A 12,719-nucleotide genomic window follows, 5' to 3' on the forward strand; every position below is an offset into this window, starting at 1 on the left:
TGAACTTCGGATCCCCCTTGATAAAGCATTTTGTTCGATAAACAACCTCATACTTTAGGGGGCAACTGTTATAGACATTTTTGTGCCTCGCAGCATTGAGCATGAAACGTCCATAAGATAAGGGATCCAAAGTCCCTAAGCATGTTTTTCTTACCCCTAGAGGAACAAGGCTAGAAAACTACAGCAATTCACAAAAGTTCTCCACTGAAAAACACTCAAAACAAGCCAATTCTGGATCATGTCAACTGCTCCACTGAGCATCTGCGCTGAATGTCAAGTGCTCCACTGTGTACCTGCGTTGAATGTCAACTCCAACAAAGGCTACCTGCGCTGAGCGTACTTGGACAAGTGGCAGGCTCGTTTCTCAATGAGTCAATGCACAGGAAGCTTCCAAAATGACACTTGCATCAAGGAATTCGACTGGTGATGAGTAAGAGGCTCTAATTCTCCAAGTGGAAGCAAGAACCTCCAAGTGGACTCAAGAACTGAAGTGAGAGAGGACACAAGTCAGCTTCATACCAGCTACAAGCTGACTCATCCTTTCTCCAAATCTCCTATATATACATCTCTTCTATGAGGTTTAGGGAGGAGGGAATGTTGTAATTGCAAAGAATTGCAGCTAGTTTGTGATCAGAATCATTGGATGTTTATGCTTTGAAAGGGGGTGAAGATAGGAATTTCATTTGCTGGGAAGAGGCGCTGGATTGGAGCCCTCTGGGTTGTAACTCTTCTCAAACCCTTGTTACTTATCAATAAAGTTATCTCATTTTCTCCTATATGCTGGTGTTTATATGATGTATGTTTACATTGGTGTATTCGATTTATCTAATCCTGAATCATTTGTGAATATGAACATGTATCTTTGAGTTGTGTTCTTGTAGCTGTTCTCTTGTGATCTCGCAGGTATCAAGTAGCTGTTCTCTTGAAGCTGGGCAAGCGAGAAGATAAGGAGCTGCAAACACCCAAAGAGGAAGAGGATTTCTGATCGAGGGACAAACGCAAGACATCGGTAGGCCCCTTGATCTCCCTCTTTTCATTTCACAAAGGAAGTAAAATCTAGATAACTGTCTTTGTTTGTTGCTAAAGTACTATCACACTTTAGGTGGATAGGATCGTCCTAAATAGGCATTTTTCCCCACAACACACATGGCTCATGTGGCCACAATTTCTGATCTTAAGGGTTATTTGACGAATTAATGGTCCAACAAATTTCACCTTCAGTGGGTGAAATTATCACCTTCACAGTGGAAAATTTGGTGAAATTGTAAAACTATTAGACTGTTTATCCATTTTGTAGGACGGATAACAAAAGGAGAAGTTTTTAGAGCTTGAGAGAGCCATAACTTGGTGAAATTTGGCCTTTTGGAGCTCAAGAAAAGTCCAGATAGAGGTTTCTAGACATTCTAGATCCAATGGTGACCTCTATTTGATGATTGGAGTACATCTGAAGAGAAATTTTGTAGGTTCAAGTCTATGGGTGTATGGATCAATCAGCATTTTGGAGCAATTCTTGAAGGTGTTTGAGCATGGAGAAGGCCTTGTAGGGGTTTTACTACCTTCAAAATTTTATTGCAGAAGTTGTGACCTATAGGGTTCAACTCATTTTGTATTTTCTCACTATGTCATGTTGAGTAAATCTTTATTTTTGTACCTCAATGTGGAATTGAAGTACTTGTATGCTCATGTATGCTCATTTTCAGATGGAGTACTAGGTCTTTGTAGGAGAAACCTTTTATTGTTGATGGTTTCATGACAAAATGTAGTTTGTCATGTTGTTTTTAGTGAGATTTCTTTGCAGGAGAACATTTCTTTGAAGAGGAAACTAGCCACTTATTTTATTAGCAAACTTTATGTACTCTTTTTCATTGAATATATGGAGCAGTCTAGCTATATTGGCAGGCTCGAAGATGTAGCCCAGGAGGGGTGAACTCTATCACCAAATTATTTATTATTGCTCTACATAAATGATGGTATGAGTTAAATGATGAGATGTTGATTATGTTTAAGTTTACATGAAAAACTAATTCATAGTCCTTGAAGATACTTTTGAAAACTCGTTTTGTCATAAGACCCATTTTTCCTTGCAAAGCATTAAAGAATGATCACTTTTTAGGAAGGATAAGTTATCGTCCAATTCCAAATCATGACCTTACCCCCTATCTCCAGTCAAGGAAGTGGGGCCTACAACTTAGACTTTCTGACTACCAACTGACATCCTATAGGGAATAGAGAACACCCAGGAGCTAAAGAAACACCCCAGGTGGTCAACCCCTAAGTTGGAACTTTGTTTCAGTGACCTAGCCTCCCACTGTTTGCATTCAGTTGAAGGCCTCCAACCGTACTCACAAGCCTTTCTCCATGTGGTTGTGACCTAAACTCCTTAGTTTAGTGCCTGTAGTCTCGATATTTGAGCCATAATTCCAGGCAAGCCTCTAGACCCCTACCCAGAATGACCTAAAACTTCTTAGGTTGATAAATTACATAAGGAAAATTCTAAACATACAAAACTTGAATAATAACTTGACCTAACCATGCCTAACCATGAAAGTCATTTCATAAAACATATGGTGAACATGGAGCCATGTCTTATAAAGGGAGTCATGTGAACCATATTCCACTACTCTGCTCTTCATCCCTAATCCTCTATCTCCTGCAAACATACCATGTTAGATAAACCAAATTGATTAAATAATAAAACTCATAAGTTAATTTATGTTAGGGGAATCTATCACATATGTACAAGTCAGTCGAGATTAATATGACACAATATTACAATTATATTGACTCATACCTAAATATGATAACCATAACCATCTTCACAGGCCAATCCAGTTTAGCAAGATACATATAACATCAAGATCTTAAATGCAATGCCCATAATCATCATGTGTATGACCACAAGGAATATAACAATAAGTTACTATCATGTATGACTATTCGACGTATGTGCATATGACCACAATTCATATAACAACAAGGTAACTACCATGCATGACTAACTGACATGTGTGCATATGACTGCATTGATTAACTAGAATCTACCATGCATGTAACCACAACAACAATAGAATGACATACATGCATATAACCACAACAACAATAGAATGACATACATGCATATAACCACAATGCATATAACAACCATTAACCATCATACCTATATGCCAAACATACAAACATGTACGACAATCTTATTTTTACCATGAGGTCTAATGTTGCAACGCTGCTATGATAGTTTTCAGCTCCTACTCCATCGCAACAAACTTATCAACACCATAACATACCAACAACATCATGATGACACAAACTGCATAATGGCCACCACGATGCATTTTTGGCGTACTATGCATGTATAACCATATACATCTATCCCATTCAATCCAAGTGTTTCAACTTGGAAGCTTTGATACCACCCTGTGGTATCAGATATCACACAAAGAGAATGGAAACCTACTCTAATACCACTCTATAACATGCCTCCATACATTTACCTGCTTTTACAAGCCCTCCAGGGAAATATGAAATGGAGTGCTACTATGACATCACCCGAACTCCTATCTCCAGTAAAGGAAGTGGGGCCTTTAACTGAGAGTTTCTGACCACCAACTAACATCCTATAGGAACTATAGAACACCCAAGAGCTAAAGAAACAACCCAAGTGGCCAATTCCTGAGTAGGAACTTTGTTTCAGTGACCTGGACTCCCAACCACACCCTTCACATTATCTGCATGCAGTTGAAGGCCTCCAACTACACTCACAAGCCTTGCTCCATGTGTTTGTGTCCTAAATTGCTCAATTCAGTGCCTGCAGTCCCCAGATATAAGCCCTAATTCCATGCTAGCCTCCATACCCCTACCCAGAACAACCTGCAACTTCTTAGATTGATAAATGACATAAGTAAAATGCTAAACATACAGTACTTGAACATGAGCATCACGTAACCAGACCTAACAATAATATAGTCATTGTGTCAAACATATGGAGAAAATGTAGTCATGGCCCATAAAGGGAGTGTTATCGGGAATAGTGTCTATGCAGAGCTGCTAATCCCACTAAGGCTGGTAGCTACCTTAGAAACAAACACACTAAAAACTACTTTCGTTTTCCTTTATGAGAAATAGATAAGAGAAGAATAAGGAGACCAACCTCTATCTTGCACTTGGTTCCTTACTCGATTCCTCTCTCTTCTGGTAGGTCTTTGCCACTCGCTTCCTTGTCTACCCAGCTTCAAAGAGTACCTGTAGAATCAAAGCAGCATAACACTATCCAAGAACATAGATCTATTATCATAAACAATATAGGATCAGATGTACATTGACCACACAAATGCATAAATCATCAATCATACAAGAATATGGAGGAAAACTTGAATAGCTTTATTGATAATCAAGAAAGAGCAAAGAGGATTACAACCGATTGTTCTGACCCAGCATCATCCTCTCAGCAAGTAAGCCCTTCTTCACCTCATGAAAAGCTTAGATCACCCAACACTATGATATTGCACCAAGAAACCAACAGCACTTCCTTACAAGATACAAAATTCCAACCTCTGGATCTCTCGGATGAGGGATCCATATATAGATGTCTGCAAGGGGGGTGAGTCATCTTTTGAGATTTGGTTAGTGTCTCCTCTCTGATAGTTCTTGATTCCACTTGGAGATTAATGATCTCTTACTCATCCCTGGTCGAATTCAGAGAGGCAAGTGTCACAGGAGAGGTTTCTGGAAGATTCCATGCTCCTCCACCTTGCGTATTGACCCTGCCATTTGTCCCTTCTCACCCATCGCACCCCATAGAAGGGCTTTTTGACATGCATCGCACCTACTGTGTGTATTCAGGTGGGATGCAATGCACTTTGCCTATGGAGCAGGTGAAATGGTCCAGTTTTGACCAGTTCTAAGTAGTTTTTCATGGAGAACTTCTGGGAGATGCTTTAATTATTTGACCTTGTTCTTTTAGGGGTTGGAACAACACCTTTAGGGACTTAGGAGCCCTTGGTTTATGGACATTTATGCTTGGGGTTGCAGTGCCCAAAAATGTCTATAACAGTTGCCCCCTAATGCATGAGGTCGTTAATCTTTTTGATGTCGGGTGAAATGCTTTATCATGAGGATCCGAAGTTTTTTCGAGCTGGAAGGCGACCTATAATAAGATACAATACAATACATTATGTTCATTTTATTTTCATGATCTAGCTGAGGCAGGCATTCCCATGCTCAGCTTTATAAATTCATTTTCATGTACATAGGACAGACAATCGTCTGAGTGTAGACTGATGATTCTGGTAGAGCCATCATCCCTTAGATTGGATGATTATATGTGCAGCAATGATGTACATTTGATGTCTTTATTTTCCTGAATATATATCACAGCTCGGATGGATGAAACTAGATCCTGGGTCTTCAATCTCGTTCGATCTTCACTCAAAGTACAAGTCGATCCATGTGAGAGATGTTCTGGAGTCGAATATGGAAAGACATCACCTGATTACCAGCCAATGGTGTAAGCTGTTAACAGGCGCGAGAGGAATCACCGATAATGATAATGATCCTCAAGGTACTGCAGTATAATTCACGTGGTGTGAATAAGGGACTTGGCGTTAAACACCACGGAAAATCTTTCGGTCGAAGGCCATTGATGTAAACCTGTCGCCAGAAGTGAGAAACTTGCCTTTGAGGCATGCAAGCTTCAAAGTACTGAAAGGGTTGTTCCTGGATCGACTTCTTGGATGATGAGTTGATGTCGACAAGAAGCGATATGTCATAGGAGGGCCTTAGTGAATCCCACATCAATGACACAGAATGGAGCAAATGATTTTAATGGAGGTGAAAACGATCTGGTGATATACGGTTCAGGGTGGCGGTCATGAAAGAATGTAGCAAAAATGTATTATAGTGGGCGACACACAGGTGAATTCTCTGAGCGACTTCTCCTGAACATATCAGCGACACTGACATGATGGATTGGTATCATTAACCCCAAATGTGGATGGTGTGATGGAACCATGGTGATGTGACCAGTGAATGGAACAACCCAACCCGACTCAGATGCGGAGTGAAAGTGTCATGTTCAAGAGCAACTTGCTACCAACAAAGTTTCTTCAAGTTTTCTTCCTAATTTTTCCCCAGTCATTGCTGACTAGTACCTCTTTATTTTTTTCAAGCTTGAGGAGGATAACATATGCTTGTTCTATAATTTTCCCTTCGGGCAAACCCATCGCTATGTTTTAACGAGCCTAGCGATAGTGAAACTCATTCTTGTCTGTTATGGACAAGTTTGTCGCTATTAGGTTTTAACGAGCTTAACGACAAAGATAACTCGATCCTTTTCAATTTTAGAGAGTCTGAAAAGGAATGTAAAGGAAACTCCAAAAATCCTTTTTTGTCATCTAATCCCTTAAGTCCGAAAAAGTATAAAATAATACGAAAGGGATGAATTTTCGGTAATTTTAACGAGCCGAACAAGACAAGCGTGTTAGAAAATTATATATTACGGAGCAATGGAACACATAAAATATTGCAGAAATATAAACACAGAAAACGCACAAAACAAGAGAGACACAGATATACGTGGTTCACCCAGTTTGGGCTACGTCCACCCCGAACAGCCAGTCCTTCCTTTCTATTATCCAGCAAAATGAAGAGACACAACCTACAGCAAATCCACTGTAATATCCTCTGTTTTCTCTCACAGTCTCACCTCTCTGTTTCTCGCTCACAGAATACACATCTATCACACAGCCTCAAATACAATACCCTCATACAAAGAGAGGGGTTTCCTTCTAGGGCAAAAAACCCTAAACTAAACATAAGTTCTACCGTCAGATCATCCGCCTAATGAACGGCCCAGATTGACTAGAAATTAATATACTTTTACAAGGCAATTTTACAGCTGTTTTTAGCTTCGGGGGCGCTGCCCCCGAAACCCCCCCACTAGGGGGGGGGCTCCCAAAGGTTGCAGCCGCCCCCCCTGGACCCCCCCTGCAGCGAATATTTTACGGGCAGCGTTGCTGCCCCCATTTCGAACTAGGGCCCTATGTGGCGATACCTTTGAATATAGAAGATAATCAGGCTCCACACCCAACAAAGCGCTCGATATTTTTGTGTAATAATCCCTCAAGTCCAAAAGATTAAAATCTAAAGGAAGGATAGCACTTCCGGTCACTTTAACGAGCTGGAGAGGCCAATGGCTCGGCAATCTTTTCATATTTTATGAGTCAGTTGAAAAGTGCTTAAAGAAGACTCGTTTTTTAGGAACGAGTGATAGATTCAGGTAGCAACTGATTCCAGCTAAGGTTTGGAATTTTCCAATCACGACAGTGTCACAAGGATGGCTAACAAGATCACTCTTCGCAGTTGTTCCTCAAAAAGGGGTAAACAATCAAGTGGAGGTGAATGATCGGCCAATACAGAGTGGAGGTGATGATGAGAACATGACCAAGGCTTCAAAGGCTGAAGTAATAAATTCACAATGGTTATTTACCGGAAATTGGTTCATTTTTTATTTTAAAATGAGCTTAAACACTGGGAGAAACACCTGCTCATTGCTTATGTTTATTTTTTAACGAGCTTGAAGTCTGCGTTAAAACTGCTCGAGGCGGGTTTATTTTTTAATGAGCTTGAACCCTACGGTAACATTGCTCGTGATAAGTTTGCATGCCCCCAGCATAATAACGCAAATCGAGGTGCATGCCCCCCAAGCTTCATTGCATTCAACTCGGTGGTTGGAATGAAGGTTTACTTTTGAGATTTGGAAAGGGATTTGTTTCATTTTTTAATGAGGTTGACACAGTAAAATAACTATCCTCATGACTCCTTGTTTCATTTTTTAAAGAGGTCGACAAGAGATAAGAACCATCCTTGGAACCCACCGTATTTACAGTATTTGATAGAAAATCAAAAACTGAAGGATGATTAAGGTCGCTGGAATAATCTTCATGGTAATCCGGAAGATGGGAGCGATGGTGGTAATCTTCCCATGGTGCCTCTCCTATCATCATTGATTGAATGGTTCCTTCGTCTGTAGAATGTACATGCGACCAAGGATCTGAAGAGGTGTCATATTCCTTAGACCTATCTATCCAAACACTCGATGAGCGTTTATTTGGGTTTGTCCCCCAGGCCAAGAAAATTGATTACTACAATATTTCTAAAATGGCAATGATCCATGCTAACAAAATGTTTAGGAATCTTCCGAATCCATTAGATATAGAAGATTTCATATTGCAAGGTTCCACTGTGGCCACTTCCACCAGATTACTCGGAGGCGGTAGGGAAAAAGTACCCATTAAGGTAGGGTCTTTTAGGAGGCCTGCTCCAATATTTTTAAGCGAATGATTTCTTCCATGGATCATTGGAATGCTTCCCGTAACTTGTGAACTGTTGGGGAGAAATGTTTTTTGGTCAACGATTGTAATTCCTCCTTGGAAGGGAAATGCAATCTTCCTGAAGTAGGTTGACACAACTACGGCCATGGCATATATCCAGGGCCTTCCCAATAGGATGTTGTAATTAAGGTTTCCGTCGATTACTTCAACATCAATTTCTACTGTTTTGCCCCCTAGTTCAACTTGCAAGTTACTTAAAATCCCGTATGGAGCGTATGATCGTCCATCAAATGCTTTTAACATTGTTGACGATCACGACATAGGTGGTAAGCCTAAATTTTTCCAACAACTCATCGACATAATACATGTAGATGCCCCCTCATCAATAATTGTTCGATGAACAGTTTTGTTGAGGGCTTTCACTTGAATAAGGAAAGCTAGTTGAGCTGGTAATTGAGGGTCATATCCTTTGTGATTAAAGGATACAAGATTGGAATCCATTGGGTCAATCCCACCTATTACTGATAATAGATCCTGCTTTTGGGAGAGGCAATTTTGCGGTACATCAAGTGTCGACATAGCGGATGGTGATTGGGCCAGGTCCTCTACTATATTATAATTCTGTGCTACTTTGGCACAAGGATTAAATGTCGATTTGTGTACTACTGTCTTTGGTAGCTTTATCATTGGTTCAGGAATGATGGGTGGCACAACTTCGGTCAAAGTTGTTGTCGAACTACTAGGTTGTTCATTAGCCTTGTTATTCGACAGCTGTGGATTCCCGTAATCTTTATTCCTTGTCAAAGCATCATTTTGCTGCTTGGAGATAGACAAAATAAGCACTTGGGATCGAGAAGCATTTTGATTAGCAACCAGTTTGGTTCCCAGGCTTCGAAACGGATCAGTCAATACTGCTAAGGTTTTTGAACTCTTAAAGAGTTTCTTAACTTCAGCTTTATGTGGACAATCTCTCGTCCGATGATCCTCATCGCATATCTGACACCCCACAGGGGGTTTCCTTTGCCCAGAAGGGTTTGCAGAAGGTTTTTCAGGAGATGACTCATCCTGCTTCTTTTTTCTCCCTTTCTTTTTCTTCTCCCCCTGGTTGCTTCAGTTGTTTTCCCTTGTCGGTTGACACGGCATTTACCTCCGAGGCGAGAAGTTCTTCATTTGCATTTTGATCAGAAATCTTACGGGCTTTCTTAGATGTAGCCTTTGTCAATTTCATCTCTATCATACCAATCACGCCATCACTGGCATGAGAGTCATTGTTTGATTTAGGAGGAGGAGGAACGGAAATTTTAGGTCTGGGAGCGTCAGGGATTTTATCGTAGAGCGTGCGAGACTGAGTATAAATCAAGTCCAGATATTGCGCACGAGCAATAACTTGCTCTTCAGTGATGACTCCTCCCTTTGCCACATCTTCTGTAATGGAAGGTAATAATGACTTAATAAACCATTCAGCTAAAAGCTGATCAGGAACATACGTTTTTACCATTCTACGACGACGTTGCCACTCATGAATATGATCAGATATGTGAGTGGCCGTTGTTTGCTTGAAGTTGGTAAGAAGTTCTGTTCCCGTTTCGTACCTTATCGGTAACTGAAAATGGGTTAAAAAGGTTGTGGCTAGGGTACTAAAGTTGTCAAATGAAGCTCTGGGTAACTTGATATCCCATTTTTCTGCCAGACTAGTTAACTTCCTCTGGAAAAGGCGAAGTCTAATCGAATCATCATTTAGGGTGTTTGATGAACACCACAGATGAAATGTCATCACATGATTCGATGGGTCTTCACCTGGATTTCCATTAAATTTAGGAATATCTGATGGAAGTTTATGCGGAATCGCTGGCCACCAAGGGGCGTAAGCAATTGGATCGTTTGTTAACCTATTTAGATCCGGTAACTCCAAAGTTTCCACGAAGGGTAACTGTTGATTCAGGTTTGGCGAAGCATACCCAGGATACGACAGAATTGCCTGAGCAGTTGGTCTTTGCATACTAGCATAATGCATTTGATGCTGGTAACTTTGGTAAGGTTGATGGGCATAACCATTGTAGAACGGTTGATTTTGACCGTTTTGAATATACGGTTGCCCACTATTTGCAAAGATTTGTTGCTCGGATCCTTGGTATACTTGTTGGAATTGCGGTTGTTGGTATTGCACCAGCCATGGTTGCGAAGCCATGTGCTGTTGTCCAATACTGACTGTTTGACCAAGATGAGGGGTAATTGTACCCATCTGTGCCTGTGTCATCCCACCAGTTGGCGATTGTGGTTGAGTCGTAGGGACAAGAGGTTGTTGCATTACCACCTGAGAAACCTGAGGTTGGCATACAACAGGCAACGCTTGTACTTGCGACACTGTCACAATAGCTAGCGTAGTCGGTATATTTGACATAGGTAAGCATTGTTGCATCGAATATACAACTCTTGGTTGTTGAGGTAGTATTGGTACCCAACCGCTAGATGTAATTCCAACATAACCTGAATTTTGTTGTGAACTCTCATGTGGTTGTCCTCCCGAAGGAGACAATGAAAGGGTATACTGCCCCCCATATGGCAGTAATCCGGTACTTAAAGAAATTGTTTTCCCTTGAGGACCGGACTGCCAAAATTGACACCTTGAAGGATCAATTTGCTGAGACTCAACATAAGAGTTCCTGGATACTATTCCGAATGAACAAATAGGAACGGACCATACTGTCGAAATAGCCCCTGAGTGGGCCCCGTCTAGCGATTGAGAGCTAGTTGGGACAGATGGTATGCCGGCGAACATTGTTGGAGTGACAGCAGGGAGTTCTGTCGTCGCTGTGTCGGATGACACAGTCCTTGATGTCGACGGTTGTTCAGACATTTCTAGTCTATCCAAAAGATTGCCTAGCGATTCTACAGGAGCTTCTGATGGCGGTAGACTAATTTCTGACGAAGAAGGATATAGAGTGATCCCGACTCCAAATCGCGATGGAGTACTCGATGGAGGATCCTCCACAATCTCTTCTATAGCAATCAGACTAGGTGGAAGAGGTAAACCGTGAGGTCCGTAAAATATTTCTGGTGCCAAAGAAGGTATAGAATCTGCAGCGACAGATGTTTGGGGAATAACACCTTCTGAATCAGCTATAGATGGAACTGGCTTAGTAACATAGGTGTTTACCTTCACACTAGGATCAGTTCTACTATCCTTTGGTGGCCGTTGAACTTCTTTTGTAAAGGCAGGAATACCAGAAATGTTTGGAGTAACCGGAGTCTCCGATGGTGTTGGAACACTTGTTCTAACTTTACCAGGGGATTTGGAACCGGTTAAACCAGTTCACTTTGTCAGTAACAGTTTCGACTCTGGAGACAAAGATGGTTGACTCGTAAGCCTCCGCGAATGACAGGGTTTCAATTGACTTTCTTCCACGATTGCAGATTACTCGATCAACTAAAAGTCAAAGGGGAAGTATGTTTCCGAATTAGATGAATTTTAGACGCTTTGACACAACTTCTTTTTTCAATTTTTAAGAGTCGAGAAAAAACAAAAGATGACTCTAGTTGCCTTCGATTTTTAATGAGCCTGAAGTGACAAGTGCTCAGATGGACCTTTTCCGTTAAGGAGTCTGAAAAGGAACGAAAAGGGCTGCTCTGGAAATCTAGACAGAGGGATTACCAAACCAATCGCAAAACTGCAGAATACTTTTTACGGTACGGTAGTCAATCTTCCCAAATGTTGTGTTCAGTGCATTGCAATCGATAGGGCGGCAGACACGGCTTCCTATGGATAAAGGATAAAGCCTATTGTGGTCTCCCAAAATATACTAGACGGTACGTGGGAGCACAAGTCCATACTGGCACTTATCGTCTCAAAGTGGAGGAATCACCCAACCAACAGTGAAAACAACAGTTACCAAGCTTTACGACGCCGGAATACGTCTCTAGCCTAGACTTCTAGATGTTGTGCGTTAGGTTCGAAAGCGTTTTTAGATTCATTAAATTTATTTTATGGTTGATATTGCTTAAGAAATTTGCCTTTCAGGTTCACCGCGTGATGTAGATGTACAATTCCTAAAATGCAATCTAAGATGATAAATAGTCGTTTAATATTCTTTTTGCAATGAAAATCCTAGCTGCTAAGGAAAGAGAGATAACGTTCTTTCAACAAAGAGCAGAGAGCACACACTATATGCATTGTCCTAAATCAAACCAACAAACAGTCTAAATGCAAATGCACATGTATGTATTTGTTTCCAGCCTTCTTAATGTGTGAATGATAAAAAGAAAGCTAAGTGAAAATCTGAATTATTTTCCAAAGCGACAATTACTAACAAGTTTCTTTTCAAAACAAAATGAGGACAATGACAACACTTTGCGATTTGGAGCTGAAAACTTGTTTTCGACACTAGAAAAACT

This window comes from Pinus tabuliformis, chromosome 7, assembly GCF_031772625.1.
Source record: "Pinus tabuliformis cultivar Carrire ecotype Pingquan chromosome 7, CPIR1, whole genome shotgun sequence".
Classification (NCBI taxonomy): domain Eukaryota; kingdom Viridiplantae; phylum Streptophyta; class Pinopsida; order Pinales; family Pinaceae; genus Pinus; species Pinus tabuliformis.